Source organism: Schistocerca nitens, chromosome 6 (genome assembly GCF_023898315.1).
Source record: "Schistocerca nitens isolate TAMUIC-IGC-003100 chromosome 6, iqSchNite1.1, whole genome shotgun sequence".
Classification (NCBI taxonomy): domain Eukaryota; kingdom Metazoa; phylum Arthropoda; class Insecta; order Orthoptera; family Acrididae; genus Schistocerca; species Schistocerca nitens.
The window spans coordinates 159,398,832-159,412,617 of NC_064619.1; positions in this window are offsets into that span (position 1 = coordinate 159,398,832).

Consider the following 13,786-nt stretch of genomic DNA (forward strand, 5'->3'; position numbering starts at 1 on the left):
AACTAGCGAAACACTTACAAACTTAGTTGAGCTATTCAACGAGTTAACGCACTAAAAACATGTCCGTAAGACTTTAGGAAACAAGTTGGACACAAAGCAAAACGTTAAAACTCGAACTACATTCGTTTGGATGTCACTTAAAATAAAGAGCAAATCTGTCGGCAAGTCTACCGCTGCCTTCTCGTCAGCAAATGAAACTCAGTCAAGTAAAATGGGGCGCACAATAACGCCACAAGTACCACAGATTGGAGGGTCTTCTCGCCAGAGCAAGTAGCCACAGTGTCAGAGGGCTCTTGCCCTTGAGAAGACGAGCAGGGAGAACCCCGTCCCGACTGCGTGGCTGGAAAGGTACGTCAGGGCCACGTCGTGGGCTTTGGTAGATGGAGCCACTCTCCTTCCATCGACGCGTGAGTTTGTACCTCAATGGAAAGACCATACTTTGTTGGAGGGTGGCCCACTGAATTTAGAAAGGATCACGATACGCCTCCATGGCTACTACGTCTGCCATTTCGTTCCCTGCAGTACCCCATGCCCTGGCATCCAGCAGAAAGACATCTCCATCCTCTGTCTCTGTAAGCAGAGAAGTGCGTCTCAGATACTGTGGACAATTTCATCGGCGGTATACAAGCGTGGCAGAGACTGAAAAGCACTCAGCGTGCTGGAACGCAGGAGGAATTCAGCAGGCACGGCACACCTCATCTGCTCCAGCGCCGTCGAGATTGCGGATAATGCGGCTTCGAAGACACTGAAGTCTGTAAGAACCCAATCTTGAGTAATCTATCAGGCAAAATAAAAGAGAAGTGAACGGAATTCTATTTAGACTCATCTGCAAATACAGGTACTTAGCTGTGCTGCTCATTTAAAATGTCGGAAAATAACGAAGTGAAAGCAAATAGGCTGGAGAGCAATATCTGCTGCACTACCCTAAATCTAAAATAATTCGTGGCTTCTGTTGTGAACAGTCTGGTAGTCGATTGAAACCGCGAATTCTTGACTGTAAATGCTCCCTAGGGACTCAAGTACACACTTCGCACTGGTACCAAACGGCTTCATTGCTTATGGAAGATTAGTAAAGAGGCATTCCAGCGCAGGAAGAGCAACGGTGTGACATGCTCCTGGACCTGGAATAGTGAAGAACTTACACGCCTGATGCAATTTAAAGTGGCCACCGGAAGCTAAGTGGCAGCTTAACATCCTCAGCACAGAACAAAACAAAATAATCATACGTTTCGAAGAGACTGAATCTTTGTTATACCGATTGTTTCTACACTTCAGTTCTGTAGGGGAGTGGCCCATGTAATAGACGAAAGCAAGACAGCGAGATGATGTCTTATGGTCACTAAAAAATCCATTGCGAATCTTTTTATGAATTGCTTTAATATCTTTCACACTTCATTGTTTTAGTTCCTTCCAAGCCTATTTCTCCTCCTTCTTTCCCCATATTCATCCTTGTTCAATTCGCAGTCACGCCTCTTCTTTTGTGTTGTCCATCCTTTTTTCCCCGAAAACCATCACCACAGAAACATCATCCAGGTCACGGGTCCAAACCGCCATAATCCAGTTTCTTCACTGCGGGCTATGTAACAGTATTTCTGGCATCATGGGAGGGAATGTGTCAAACGCCTAGTAACAGATTTTTAGAAATAAAATGGTTCAAATGGCTCTGAGCACTATGGGACTCAACTGCTGTGGTCATAAGTCCCCTAGAACTTAGAACTACTTAAACCTAACTAACCTAAGGACAGCACACAACACCCAGCCATCACGAGGCAGAGAAAATCCCAGACCCCGCCGGGAATCGAACCCGGGAACCCGGGCGTGGGAAGCGAGAACGCTACCGCACGACCACGAGATGCGGGAACAGATTTTTAGAGATACCGCAAATGTACACCACTGCCCATTAAAAGTGTCACACCAAGAAGAAATGCAGATGATAAATGGGTAATCATTGGACAAATATATTATACTAGAACTGACATGTGATTACATCTTCACGCAATTTGGGTGCATGAATCCTGAGAAATCAGTACCCAGAACAACCACCTCTGGCCGTAATAACAGCCTTAATACTTCTGGGCATTGAGTCAAACAGAGCCTGGATGGCGTGTACAGGTGCAGCTGCCCATGCACCTTCAACACGATACCACAGATCATCAAGAGTAGTGACTGGCGTATTGTGATAAGCCAGTTGCTCGGCCGTCATTGACGAGACGTTTTCAATTTGTGAGAGATCTGGAGAATGTCCTGCCCTGGGCAGCAGTCGAACGTTTTCTGTATCCAGAAATGCCCGTACAGGACCTGCAACATGCGGTCGTGTATTATCCTGCTGAAATGTATGGTTTCGCAGGGATCGAATGAAGGGTTGAGCCACGAGTAGTAACACATCGGAAATGTAACGAACACTGTTCAAAGTTCCATCAATGCGAACCAGAAGTGACTGAGACGTGTAACCAATGGCACCCCATACCATCACGCAGGGTGATACGCCAGTATGGCGATGACAAATACACGCTTCCAATGTGCGTTCCCCGCGATGTCGCCAAACGCGGATGCGAGCATCATGATGCTGTAAACAGAACCTGGTTTCATCCGAAAAAATGACGTGTTGCCATTCGTGCACCCAGATTCGTCGTTGAGCACACCATCGTAGGCGCTCCTGTCTGTGATGCCGCGTCAAGGGTAACCGCAGCCATGGTCTCCGAGCTGATAGTCCATGCTGCTGCAAACGTCGTCGAACTGTTCGTGCAGATGGTTGTTGTCTTGCAAACGTCCCCATCTGTTGACTCAGGGATCGAGACGTGGCTGCACGATCCGTTACAGCCATGCGGATAAGATGCCTGTCATCCCGACTGCTAGTGACACGAGGCCGTTGGGATCCAGCACGGCGTTCCGTATTTTCCTCCTGAACCCATCGATTCCATATTATGCTAACAGTCATTGGATCTCGACCAACCGAGCAGCAATGCCACGATACGATAAACCGCAATCGCGATAGCTACAATCCGACCTTTATCAAAGTCGGAAACGTGATGGTACGCATTTCTCCTCCTTACACGACTCATCACAACAATGTTTCACCAGGGAATGCCGGTCAATTGTTGTTTGTGTATGAGAAATCGGTTGGAAACTTTCCTCATTTCTGCAAGTTGTAGGCGTCGCCACCAGAGCCAACCTTGTGTGAATGCTCTGAAAAGCTAATGTTTTGCATATCACAGCATCTTCTTCCTGTAGGTTAAATTTCGCGTCTGTAGCGCGTCATCTTCGTGGTGTAGCAATTTTAATGACCAGTAGTGTAGAAGTGATTACTTGGGCTGCTGCCTTTAGTTTTACATCGATCCTCACGTTCAGTTACATTTCCTAAGACTCCAAGTATGTTTTCTCATTTTACAGGCCGCAGTAACTCACTTTTTTAGCGTTAATTTTTATGTTGGCAATTATAAATTCACTCTACATTTATACCAGATAATAGCTTCTAAATAAAGTACTTCTCACTTCCGTATGCAGACTTGTTTTTGCAATGACAACAGATGGAGAAACGGAAAAATAGTTCTTGGGTGGCGTAGACTAGGTGACACCGGATGTGTGAAACAACTGCAGACAGTTTCATCTACATCTAATTCATCACTCCGCAAGCCAACTGAGGGTGTGTGGCGGTGGTTACCTTGAGTACCTCTATCGGTTCTCCCTTCTATTACAGTCTCGTATTGTTCAGGGAAAGAAAGATCTTTTCTCTGCCTCCGCGTGGACTCTAATCTCTCTGATTTTTTCATTATGGTCTCTTCCCGAGATATACGTGGGAGGGAGCAATATAACGCTTGACTCCTCGGCGAAGGTATGTTCTCGAAATTTCAACAAAAGCCCGTACGAGCTACTGAGCCTCTTTCTTGCAGAGCCCTCAATTGGAGTCTATGTATCATCTCCGTAACGCTTTCGCCATTACTAAATGATTCTGTTCTCCGTTTTATCTTCTCTATCTCTTCCATCAACTCTATGTGGCACGGACCCAACACCGGTGAGCAGTATTCAAGCAGTGGGCGAAAAAGTGTACTGTAACGTACTTCCTTCGTTTTCGGACTGCATTTCCTTAGGATTTTTCCAACGAATCTCAGTCTGGCATCTGTTTTACCGTCGACAAATTTTATATGGCCATTCCATTTTAAATCACTCCTAACGCCTACTCACTGATAATTTATGGAATTAACTGCTTCCAGTTGCTGACCTGCTATATTGTAGCTAAATAATAAAGGATCTTTATTTCTATGTATTCGCAGCACATTACACTTGCCTACATTGAGATTTAATTATCAATCCCTGTATCATGCGTCAAATCATTGCAGATCCCCCTGCATTTCAGTGCAATTTTCCATTGTTACAACTTCTCGATATACTAAAGCATAATCCGCAAAAAGCCTCAGTGAACTTCTGATGATACCCACAAGGTCATTTATATATATTGTGAATAGCAATGGTCCTAACGACACTCCCCTGTGGCACACCTTGAAATCACACTTACTTCGGAAGACTTCTCTCCATTGAGAATGACATGCTGCGTTCTGTTACCTAGGAACTCTTCAATTCAATCACAGAGTTGGTCTAATAGTCCATATGCTCTTACTTTGTTCGTTAAACGACTGTGGGGAACTGGCTCAAACGCCTTGCAGAAGTCAAGAATCACGGCATCTACCTGGGAACCCATGTCTTTGGCCCTCTGAGTCTCGTGAACGATTAGCGCAAGTTGGTTTTCACACGATCGTCTTTTTCGAAACACATGCTGATTCCTACAGAGTATATTTCTAGTCTCCAGAGAGGTCATTATACTCGAACACAATGCGTGTTCCTAAATTATGCAATTGATCGACGTTAGAGATATACACTCCTGGAAATTGAAATAAGAACACCGTGAATTCATTGTCCCAGGAAAGGGAAACTTTATTGACACATTCCTGGGGTCAGATACATCACATGATCACACTGACAGACTCACAGGCACATAGACACAGGCAACAGAGCATGCACAATGTCGGCACTAGTATAGTTATATCCACCTTTCGCAGCAATGCAGGCTGCTATTCTCCCATGGAGACGATCGTAGAGATGCTGGATGTAGTCCGGTGGAACGGCTTGCCATGCCATTTCCACCTGCCGCCTCAGTTGGACCAGCGTTCGTGCTGGACGTGCAGACCGCGTGAGACGACGCTTCATCCAGTCCCAAACATGCTCAATGGGGAACAGATGGTGGTGGTGGTTGTTAGTGTTTAACGTCCCGTCGACAACGAGGTCATTAGAGACGGAGCGCAAGCTCGGGTTAGGGAAGGATTGGGAAGGAAATCGGCCGTGCCCTTTCAAAGGAACCATCCCGGCATTTGCCTGAAACGATTTAGGGAAATCACGGAAAACCTAAATCAGGATGGCCGGAGACGGGATTGAACCGTCGTCCTCCCGAATGCGAGTCCAGTGTGCTAACCACTGCGCCACCTCGCTCGGTCAATGGGGAACAGATCCGGAGATCTTGCTGGCCAGGGTAGTTGACTTACACCTTCTAGAGCACGTTGGGTGGCACGGGATACATGCGGACGTGCATTGTCCTGTTGGAACAGCAAGTTCCCTTGCCGGTCTAGGAATGGTAGAACGATGGGTTCGATGACGGTTTGGATGTACCGTGCACTATTCAGTGTCCCCTCGACGATCACCAGTGGTGTACGGCCAGTGTAGGAGATCGCTCCCCACACCATGATCCCTGGTGTTGGCCCTGTGTGTCTCGGTCGTATGCGGTCCTGATTGTGGCGCTCACCTGCACGGCGCCAAACACGCATACGACCATCATTGGCACCAAGGCAGAAGCGACTCTCATCGCTGAAGACGACACGTCTCCATTCGTCCCTCCATTCACGCCTGTCGCGACACCACTGGAGGCGGGCTGCACGATGTTGGGGCGTGAGCGGAAGACGGCCTAACGGTGTGCGGGACCGTAGCCCAGCTTCATGGAGACGGTTGCGAATGGTCCTCGCCGATACCCCAGGAGCAACAGTGTCCCTAATTTGCTGGGAAGTGGCGGTGCGGTCCCCTACGGCACTGCGTAGGATCCTACGGTCTTGGCGTGCATCCGTGCGTCGCTGCGGTCCGGTCCCAGGTCGACGGGCACGTGCACCTTCCGCCGACCACTGGCGACAACATCGATGTACTGTGGAGACCTCACGCCCCACGTGTTGAGCAATTCGGCGGTACGTCCACCCGGCCTCCCGCATGCCCACTATACGCCCTCGCTCAAAGTCCGTCAACTGCACATACGGTTCACGCCCACGCTGTCGCGGCATGCTACCAGTGTTAAAGACTGCGATGGAGCTCCGTATGCCACGGCAAACTGGCTGACACTGACGGCGGCGGTGCACAAATGCTGCGCAGCTAGCGCCATTCGACGGCCAACACCGCGGTTCCTGGTGTGTCCGCTGTGCCGTGCGTGTGATCATTGCTTGTACAGCCCTCTCGCAGTGTCCGGAGCAAGTATGGTGGGTCTGACACACCGGTGTCAATGTGTTCTTTTTTCCATTTCCAGGAGTGTAGTTCAATGGTTCTGCACATCAGTTCGATGCCCCTTCTTGAAAACGGGAATGACCTGTGCCCTTTTCCAATCTTTTGGAACGCTACGTTCTTGTAGGGACCTACGGTACACCGCTGCAAGAAGGGGGTGCTACTTTCTTCGCGTACTCTGTGTAAAGTCGAACTGGTATCCCATCATGTCCCGCGGCATTTCCTCTTCTGAGCGATTTTAATTGTTTTTCTATCCCTCTGTCATCTACTTCGATATCTACCATTCTGTTATCCGTGTGACAATCTAGAGAAGGACTTACAGTGCAGTCTTCCTCTGTGAAATAGCTTTGGAAAAAGTCATTGAGTATTTCGGCCTTTAGTCTGTCATCCTCTGTTTCAGTACCATTTTGGTCACAGAGTGTCTTGACATTTTATTTTGATCCTTATACTGCTTTAACGTAAGACCAAAATTTGTTAGGATTTTCTGCCAAGACAGTACATATAACTTTATTTTCGAATTCATAGAACGCCTCTCGCATAGCCGTCCTCACACTAAATTTCGCTTCGTGTAATTTTTGTTTTTCTCCAAGGCTTTGGCTATGTTTATGTTTGCTGTGAAGTTCCCTCTGCTTCCGTAGTAGTTTTCAACGAATAAGCGACGCACTACACTAAGAATGTATAATTCACGTTCATTTTTGCAACGATTTGGCAGTATTTTCCATGAAATTAAAAGCAACGGCGCTAACATAAAGAGTGCAATAGAACTCCACTGTTATACGCAGATAAGAGAGCGTATAGGTGAAAATAGTGCATTGAAAACCTGTATGAGAAAGCGAACTTTTCTGATAACGTGATGGAAGAAGAAACAGGAGTCAACGGGGAAGAGACAGGGCAGCCACTATTAGCGTCAGAATTTAAAATTACTTTGTATTACTTGAGATGAAATAAGGCAGAAGTAATAGATAACACACCATCGAGATATCTACAATAATTGGGCAATGTGACAACAAAACTACTAGTCATGTTGGTGTGTATACCGAGTGACTGGAGATAAACCATCTGACTTGTGGAAAAAAAAACATCCATCACACCGTTCCAAAGATTGCAAGAGTCGACAAGTGCGAGAATTACAGGAAGGTTTATAACGGACCTACACTTTTCGGTGAGTGCAAGAGTTGATGAATCATGTTACTGACGTCCTTCTCATCTGGGGAAAAGCATCGATTCCGAAGAACCAATTAAAACAATGTTGATTCAATTACAACCGAATCGTCATCGCTCAACTACTTCTACATGCCATAACGATGGAAACAGTTTTGACAGATCATAGAAACTACAAGGTAGAAAGTGAAATTTAAGTTAATGAAGTTAAATACATCCTAGTTAAGGTTGCAATGATTATACAAAACCGTTTCCAGCTTACGGAGTGACCGAAAAATGTTGTATGGTTGTTAATCAATTTGAAAAAGTAATTACATTATAACTGAGGCAAGACAATGAGGCGGGAGCGGGCACAATAATACCGATTCGATCCCAGATCCAGAAACACGGTTACAACATAAATTAAATCTAATGGTGAGATCATGGAAGTAAACTACGCTAAATATTTGCACTTAACAGCTAATTGTTTGGCACTCAGCTTGCACAAAAAATAGCTTCGCGCAGCCTGCCATAATGCTTACCGTTAATATTTCTACTGCTATTATTGTTTTTAAATAAATTATTTCTGTTAGTAAAATATGTCTCATTATCGCGTAACTTCATTTAAACAACTACCGATTACTATCTTCACAACACCGTTAATCATTTTGGAAATGAGAGCAGAAATTATTGATCACACAAATACGCTACTGACTATTAAAATTGCTACACTAAGAAGAAATGTAGATGATAAACGGGTATTCATTGGACAAATATATTATACTAAGACTGACATGTGATTACATTTTCACGCAATTTGGGTGCGTAGATCCTGAGAAAACAGTACCCAGAACAACCACCTCTGGCCGTAATAACGGCCTTGATACGCCTAGACATTGAGTCAAACAGAGCTTCGATGGCGTGTACAGGAACAGCTGCTGCCCATGCAGCTTCAACACGATACCACAGTTTATCAAGAGTAATGACTGGCGTATTGTGATGAGCCAGTTGCTCGGCCACCATTGACCAGGCGTTTTCAATTGGTGAATGTGCTGGCCAGGGCAGCAGTCAAACATTTTCTGTATCCAGAAATGCCCGTACAGGACCTGCAACATGCGATCGTGTATTACCCTGCTGAAATGTAGGGTTTCGCAAGGATAGAATGAAGGGTAGAGCCACGGGACGTAACACATCTGAAATGTTACTACCATTGTTCAAACTGCCGTCAGTGCGAGCAAGAGGTGACCGAGACGTGTAACCAATGGCACCCCATACCATCACGCCTGGTGATATGCCAGTATGGCGATGACGAATACACGCTTCCAACGTGCGTTCACCGCGATGTCGCCAAACACGGATATGACCATCATGATGCTGTAAACAGAATCTGGATTCATCCGAAAAAAATGACGTGTTGCCATTCGTGCACCCAGATTCGTCGCTGAGTACACCATCACAGGCGCTCCTGTCTGTGATGCCGCGTCAAGGGTAACCGCAGCCATGGTCTCCGAGCTGATAGTCCATGCTGCTGGAAACGTGGTCGAACTGCTCGTGCCGATGGTTGTTGTCTTGCAAACGTCCCCATCTGTTGACTCAGGGATCGAGACGTGGCTGCACGATCCGTTACAGCCATGCGGATAAGATGCCTGTCATCTCGACTGCTAGTGATACGAAGCCGTTGGGATCCAGCACGGCGTTCCGTGTTACGCTCCTGAATCCATCGATTCAATATTCTGCTAACAGTCATTGGATCTCGACCAACGCGAGCAGTAATGTCGAGATGCAATAAACCGCAATCGCGATAGGTACAATCCGACTTTTGTCAAAGTCGGAAACGTGATGGTTCGCATTTCTACTCCTTACTCGAGGCATCACAACAAGGTTTCATCAGGCAACGCCGGTCAACTGCTGTTTGTGTATGAGAAATCGGTTGGAAACTTTCCTCATGTCAGCACGTCGTAGGTGTCGCCACCTGCGTCAACCTTGTGTGAACGCTCGGTAAAGCTAATCATTTGCATATCACAGCATCTTCTTCCTGTCGGTTAAATTTCGCGTCTGTAGCAGATAATCTTCGTGGTGTAGCAATTTTAATGGCCAGTAGTGTAAATGTAAAAACTCAGTGCAATTACATTTTAATAATCGCAGAATATTAATGCTGGTTTTTAAGTGACGATTTCACTAAGGAACACTGTCCATATCTTTAACAATCTGTTTGAAAAAATTTCTTTTAAGTTTTGACATCTTTCACTTTTCAAACAAATTATTAAAGTCAAGTTTGCTTAGAATTTTAGTCTCTTTGTCGCCAACAGCTACACTCGATTTTAATTAATAATGACATGATAGGACCCTACTTGATAATCGTTCATGTTTAAGCAATTGTACACAGCATTAACGTTAATTTGCTAACTATTCAAAAAATGAAGCTACTACGATGGATAGCCTTGGTACACTTCTAAATACCTGGTCTCAGATATATGAGTGGCTGCCGGTGGTGCGAAAGGTAATAATCATTAACAGTGCATGGTAACAGACTCTTACTACTATCGCATTACAAAAAACAAATTTGGTTCCACAGTGCCCTTCTTTCACGTTAATTCCCCTTGATGCTTTTTGCACTATGTCCATTTAATGCCGCAATTAAGCCTGACCATAACACACAATTCTTTCACTTTGGTACCTCACAGCACGCAGCAGTACTACGCCTGAGCACTTCTCTCTGGTGCACAAGAACTCTGGCCAGACTCAACTGCACCCTGAGCGTCCACGTTCAGCGATTTGTTCCACACTTCAAATATACTGACTGTTCACTATAGTAAAGCGTCCTGACTAGAACATCGTGTTTACTACATGTTATTACATAATAGTTTAGTTATTGCATTTAAACTACATAACCGTATTGGTTCATAAGAAAATATTTACAAAATAGTGACGAAATGTATTACATAAAAATTACTCAAATACTCAAAATTACAAAATTAATACTGCGAAAATTTGTTCCGTTGGACACTGTGTTAGCTATTAGGTTACGATTAGTTTGGTGTTAGGAAAGGTAAGGACATGAGAGAGGCAGTTCTGATATTGTGTATGATAATGGAAGCGAGACTGAAGAAATATAAAGACACGTTCATAAAATTTGTGAGACAGAGGTGTAGTTTTCCCCCTTTTTTATTCAGTTTATACATCGAAGAAGCAATGACGGAAATAAAAGTAAGGTTCAAGAGTGCGATTGAAGGATATCAATGATGATGACATTGTTACCCTCTGTGACAGTGAAGAGTTACAGGCTCTGTTAAATGGCATGAACAGTCTAATGTGTATATAACGTGGATTGAGTGCACACCGAAGAAAGACGAAAGTTGTGAGAAGTAGCAGAAAAGAGAACAGCGAGAAACCTAACAACACAACTGGTGACCATGTAGTAGATGACGTTACGGAATCTGCTACCTAGGTAGCAAGAAACAAATAATGATTTGAGAAAAGTGGACATACAAAGCAGACTAAACCCTGGCAAAAACGGCATTCCTGGCCAAGAGTAGTCTACTAATCTCAAATATTGGCCTTAAATTACGGAAGAAGTTTGTGAGAACGTACGACTGGAAAAAAGCATTGTAAGGTAGTGAAATATAGATGTTGGTAAACTGAAAACCGGAACAGAGGAGAATAGAAGCATTTAAAATGGGCTGCTACAGAAGAAAGTTACGTAAAATGACAAGAAATGAGAAGACCTCCGCAGAACCGAAAAGAACAGGAATATGTGGGAAACGGAAGAAGGTACAGGATAGTAGTAAATCTTCTGAGATGTCATGGAATAACTTCCATGGCACTAGAGGTAGCTGTAGAAGGTAAAAACTGTAGAGCAAGACGGAGACTCACATACATCCAGCAAATAACTGAGGACGTAGGTTGTAAATACTACTCGGAGATTAAAAGTTTCGCACAGGAAACGAATACGTTGCGGGCCGCGTCAAACAATCCAGAAGATTGTGACTAAAAAAAAAAAAAAATAGTGACAGTATTAATGTCCGTCGCTTTCTGGTCGATTTTCTTTGATACTCCTAACAACTTATTTTCCGAGACGCAATGAAGTGATAAATACGTTCATCTAGAAGCATTTGCCGGCCGAAGTGGCCGTGCGGTTACAGGCGCTGCAGTCTGGAACCGCAAGACCGCTACGGTCGCAGGTTCGAATCCTGCCTCGGGCATGGATGTTTGTGATGTCCTTAGGTTAGTTAGGTTTAACTAGTTCTAAGTTCTAGGGGACTAATGACCTCAGCAGTTGAGTCCCATAGTGCTCAGAGCCATTTGAACCATTTCTTCTAGAAGCATTTACCAACTTTTAGGAATACGCAAATGGCATCGCACCCATATTTTGGAGCGACATGTTTTTTTGAGTTGTTATTGTGGTCCTACGTCCAGAGACTGCGTTGATGCTGCCGGCCGGAGTGGCCGAGCGGTTCTAGGCGCTACAGTCTGGAACGGCGCGACCGCTACAGTCGTAGGTTCGAATCTTGCCTCGGGCATGGATGTGTGTGATGCCCTTAGGTTAGTTAGGTTTAAGTAGTTCTACGTTCTAGGGGACTGATGACCGCAGAAATTAAGTCCCATAGTGCTCAGAGCCTTTTGAACCATTTTTTTTTTTGCGTTGATGCTGCTCTCAGTGCTACTCAATCCTATGCAAGCTTCTTCATCTTCGAATAACTTCTGAATCAGCTTAGTGTATTCATCTCTTTGTCTTCCTCTACGATTTTTACCCTCCACGCTTCCCTGTAATACTAAATTCGTGATCCTTGATGCCGCAGAACATGTCCTACCAACCGATCCCTTCTAGTCAAGTTGTGCCACAAATTCCCCTTCTCGCCAATTCTGTTCAGTACATCCTCATTAGTTACGTGATCAGCCCACCTAATCTTCAGCATTCTTCTGTAGCACCACTTTTTGAAAGCTTCTGTTCTCTTCTTGTCTAAACTAGATACGTTCCAAGTTTCACTTCCGTACATGTCTACAAACGCTTACCTTACCGTTGACAGTCTACATTTTATATCGTCTCTACGTCGACCATCACCGGTACTGTGTTCCCCAAATAGCAAAACTCATTTACTACTTGAAGTGTCTCATTTCCTTATATAATTGCCTCAGCATCACCTGATTTGATTCGGATACATTCCCTTATCCTCGGTTTGCTTTTGTTGATGGATACCTTATACCCTCCTTTAAAGATACTGCTCTTCAATCTCCGTTGCTGTCTCTGACAGAATTACAATGTAATCGGCAAACCTCGAAGTTTTTATTTCTTCTCCGTGGATATTAATTCCTACTCCTAATTTTACTTTTGTTTGCTTTACTGCTTGCTCAATGACAGATTTAATAACACTGGAAATAGGCTACAGCCCTGTCTCACTCCCTTCTCAATACCTGCTTCCCTTTCATGCCCCTCGACTCTTGTAACTGCCATCTTGCTCCCCTGAAAATTCTAAATAGCCATTCGATCTCCGTATTTGATCCCTGACACCTTCAGAATTTGAAAGACAGTATTCCAGTCAACACTGTCAAAAGCATTCTCTAAGTCTACAAATGCTAGAAACGTATGTTTGTCTTTCCTTAATCTATCTTCTAAGATAAGTAGTAGGGTTAGTAGTGCCTCACCTGTTTTCGCGAGGTCAGCTTCTACCAGCGTTTGCATCCGTCTCTAAAGAATTCATATTAGTGTTTTGCAACCATGATTTATTAAACTTTCACACCTGTCAACACTTGATTTCTATGGAATTGGAGTTATTATATTCTTTTTGAACTCTGAGAGTATTTCACCTGTCTCATACATCTTGCTCACCAGATGGTTGCGTATTGTCAGGGCTGGCTCCCCAATGCCATCAGTAGTTGTAATGGAATGTTGTGTATTCCTGGGGCCTTGTTTCGACGTCAGTCTTTCAGTGCTCTGTCCAGTTTTTCACGCAGTAATATATCTCCCATTTTATCTTCATCCACTTCCCCTTCCATTTCCATAACACTAGTACTTATCTACTAACGTACACGTGGTCTAGGGGTAGCGTCTTTGATTCATGATCAAAACGTCTTGGGTTCGATCCCCGCCACTACCTAAATTTTGATAAATAATCAGCAT